Below are 4,345 nucleotides of genomic sequence, written 5' to 3'. Positions count from 1 at the left end.
TAAAATCCCCATTAGAGATGCAAAAAGGCCCTACCCAGAGTCCCAGGGCTTGTTAAGGTAAAAACATTTAAACCTGTAGAGAATTTTTATAAGAGTTTATTTGTGCCAAACATGACAAAATATGCCAGGGAGCAAGATCTTAAATGCTCCCCAGAATATGAATTTTGCAGTTTCTTTGCGTTTTGTTTGTTTATTTGCCCACACTGAACCCCCCCTTCAGTGCTCCCAGGACTCGGGCAAGGAGGCTGGCGTGGGTGGAGGCTGGCATTTACTCAGCATGGGTGCCCTGTGAGAGGCCCACCGGAGGGCCACCCAAAATCCAGTGCCATGCTCTGCAGTTCTTGTATGTATTTGACAATTGGAAGGGGACAAAAGGAAGATTACGGAAGGTGGGAGAGAGAAGGCAAGGATTGGATTACAGGACACTTATAAGATTACATGCTCCCTTGAGGGTTGTTACCTCTAAGAAGGAGGGGTCTGAAGAGAGGCATTTCAAAGGTATGTCGAAGATAATTTTTTTTTAAAAAAAAGATAAATTTCCGGCTCAGTGGATTGAGGATCGTCCCATGGACTAAGAGGTCTGGGTTTGATTTCCAGTCAGGGCACATGCCCAGGTTGGGGGCTCAGTCCCCAGTAGGGGGCGTGCAGGAGGCAGCCAGTCAATGTTTCTCACATCAATGTTCCTATCTCTCTCTCCCTTCCTCTCTCTCTTAAAAAAGAAAAAGGACACTTTTCGCAACAGGTTTGCTGCCAGAACACAGATGTCATGAAAACCACCACTAAACCAAACTCAAAATGGGAAAAGACTCGTATCAATATCGTCGTCATTGGACACGTAGATTCCGGCAAGTCTACCACTCCTGGCCATCTGACCTACAAATGTGGTGGGATCGACAAAAGAACCATCGATAACAACAAAAGATTAAAAAAATAAAAATAAAAAAGCCCTGGCCGGTTTTGCTCAGCGGTTAGAGCGTCAGCCTGCGGTCCGGAGAGACCCGGGTTCGGTTCCCGCTAAGGGCACGTATCTCGGGTGCAGTTTGTCCGCGGCCCTGGTTGGTCGTGCGGGTGGCAGCCACTCGATGTGTCCCTTCACGTCGATGTTTCTCTCTCTCTCTCTCTCTCTCCCTCCCACTCTGAACAAAAAAATGGAAAAATGTCCTTGGGTAAGGATAAAAACAAAAAATTTTAAAAAATAAGGAACCATTGAAAAATTTGAGGAGGCTGCTGAGGTGGGGAAGGGCTCCTTCAAGTATGCCCGGGCCTTGGATAAACTGAAAGCTGAACGTGAGCCGTAGCACCACCGACATCTCCCTGTGGAAATTAGAGACCAGCGAGTATATGTGACCATCAGTGACGCCCCAGGACACAGAGGTGTCATCAAAAACATGATGACAGGCATGTCTCCGGCTGACTGTGCTGTCCTGATAGTTGCTGCCGGTGTTGGTGAGTTTGAAGCAGGCATCCCCGAGAGCGGGCAGACCCGTGAGCGTGCCCTTCTGGCTTACACACTGGGTGTTAAACTGATTGTTGGTGTTAACAATGGATTCCACGGAGCCGCCCTGCCGCCAGAAGACATACGAGGAAATCGTTAAAGAAGTCAGCACCTATGTTAAGAAAATTGGCTACAACTCTGACACAGTAGCATTTGTGCCAATTCCTGGTTGGAATGGTGACAATATGCTGGAGCCAGGTGCTAACATGCCTTGGTTCAAGGGATGGAAAGTCACCCGTAAAGATGCCAATGCCAGTGGAACCATGCTGCTTGAAGCTCTGGATTGTATCCTACCACCAACTCGTCCAACCGACAAGCCCCTGCGTCTGCCCCTGCAGGATGGCTACAAAATTGGTGGCATTGGTACTGCCCTGTGGGCAGAGTGGAGACTGGTGTTTTCAAACCCGGCATGGTGGTCACCTTTGCTCTAGTCAATGCTACAACTGAAGTAAAGTCTGTTGAAATGCACCCTGAAGTTTTGAGTGAAGCTCTTCCTGGGGTCCATGTGGGCTTCAATGTCAAGAACGTGTCTGTCAAAGATGTTTGTCGTGGCAACGTGGCTGGTGACAGCAAGAACGACCCACCAATGGAAGCAGCTGGCTTCATAGTTCAGGTGATTATCCTGAACCATCTAGGCCAAATCAGTGCTGGATATGCACCTGTGTTGGGTTGTCACATGGCTCCTGTTGCTTGTAAATTTGCTGAGCTGAAGGAAAAGATTGACTGTCGTTCTGGGAAAAAGCTGGGAGATGGCCCTAAGTTTCTGAAATCTGGTGATGCTGCCATCGTCGATATGGTTCCTGGCAAGCCCTTGTGTGTTGAGAGCTTCTCTGACTACCCCCCTCTGGGCTGCTTTGCTGTTCGTGACATGAGACAGACAGCCGCTATGGGTGTCATCAAAGCAGTGGACAAGAAGGTAGTTGGAGCTGGGAAAGTCACCAAGTCTGCCCAGAAAGCTCAAAAAGCTAAATGAATATTATCCCCAGTAACTGCCACCCCAGTCTTCATCAGTAGTGGAAGAACGGTCTCAGAACTGTTTGTTTCAATTGGCCATTTAAGTTTAATAGTAAAAAGACTGGTCAGTGATTACAATGTGTGGTAAAACCTTCAGAAGGAAAGGAGAATGTTTTGTGGACCATTTGGGTTTTTTGTGTATGTGGCAGTTTCGAAGTTCTTAGTTTTTAAAATTAGTACTTTTTAATGGAAACAACTTGACCAAAAATCTGTCACAGAATTTTGAGACCCATTAAAACAAAGTTTTATGAGAAACCCATGTGTTCCTTTGGTCAACACTGTAACTTTCTGTTATACTGTTTAGGTAACTAAGACTTCAGCATTGCCCATAACCTATTTCTGGTGTTATAGCTGCTGATACTTTAGAATTGGATGGCTCTATTAAAGTTTTTTGCCCTGGGTGGGAACTTTGGGTTTTTTGCCCCCCCCCCCCTTGTCTTAAGGGGAGGAATCTATTTACATAGTTAAAGCTATGGGATTGGGGGTCTATTGGTGTAACACCAACTAGATTAGCACAGATGAGCATAGAGAAACTTTATATGTCAACTAGTTTATAAAGGCCAAATCCTGTTATATTAAAGTCCACGTGTTACAAAATTTTGTAGTTAACATCAATATTGAGTAAATTTGTTGGTATGTCAAATTCTAGTTTTCCAGTTTTACTGGGATGTGAATTGACGTTTACAAATAACTGAGGTGTAAAGGACATAAAGTGAGGCTTAACTACTATTGAGCACTGTCTTGCTACAGTTAATTGTATCTAAATTCCAAGAAAAATAAATGATGCTGGAAACTTATAAATTAATTAATTAATTAATCAGACAAAGGTATGTTAACCTTCCCTGGGGATGTAAAGTGCAGCATAAGAAATATACTCAATAATATTGTAGTAACTATGTATGGTGCCAGGTATGTACTAGAATTATCAGCGGATCACTTTGTAAATTGTATGGTTGTTTAACCACTATGCTGTATACCTGAAATCAATATAAAATAATATTGAATGTCAACTGTAATTGAAAAATAAATAAAACGCCATGATATTGAAAAAAGTGTTAATCTAGATGCACAGAAACAATGGACAGGACTTGCTTCCTTCGAGTAAAAATTTATAGGTCTGGGGCTTGACTACCCACCATGACCTGCTCAGTTAGGAATGTCTGATTTATTATAGCACCATTTTTCCCCCACAGCTCTTCTGGCTCTGTAAGAGGTAAAAAGGAAAGGCAGAAGAAGAAATTCTCTCTTTGCATTTCATCCTTCTGTAGTCCATGTGGAAATCTGGGCAGCCTGTCTGTGTAAGATGGGGTCCATCAGCCAGGGCATACACTCCGCCTGCCCAGGGGCTTCCACACTGATGGTGAGCTACATCCTCTCCCTTGACCAATCTCTAATACCAGGAATTCTCAGATAAGCTGTTTATATTGTTTAATATTTATATAATTTTAGAGAGAAAGGGGAGAAATACCAATTTTTTTTGTTCCACTTATTTATGCATTCATTGGTTGATTTTTAAGTTTTTAGAAGGATTTTAAATTGATTTTGAGAGAAAGGGAGGGGAAAAGAGAAACATGAATGTGAGAGAGACACATCGATAAGCTGCCTCCTGCACCCCCCAACTGGGGATTGAGCCCACAACCCAGGCATGTGCCCTGACCAGGAATAGAACCAGCGATCTTTTGGTGTTCAGGACAACACCCAACCAACTGAGCCACACTAGCCAGGGCCATACATTGATTCTTGTATGTGCCCTGACCAAGGATTGAACCAGAAACTTTGGTGTACTGGGACAAGGCTCCAACTAAGCGAGCTACCAGGCCAGGGCCAGCTGTATAG

At 44.2% G+C, this 4,345-nt stretch overlaps 1 pseudogene; it reads left to right on the top strand.

The window, feature by feature from the left end:
* Positions 1-766: 766 nt before the first annotated feature.
* Positions 767-2,468, top strand: LOC118623367 (annotated as a pseudogene).
* Positions 2,469-4,345: the final 1,877 nt, after the last annotated feature.

The sequence above is a fragment of the Molossus molossus genome, unplaced genomic scaffold (genome assembly GCF_014108415.1).
Source record: "Molossus molossus isolate mMolMol1 unplaced genomic scaffold, mMolMol1.p scaffold_m16_p_10, whole genome shotgun sequence".
Lineage (NCBI taxonomy): Eukaryota > Metazoa > Chordata > Mammalia > Chiroptera > Molossidae > Molossus > Molossus molossus.
The sequence above is the reverse complement of the archived record's forward strand: the minus strand, read 5'-3'. Positions and strand labels throughout refer to the sequence as shown.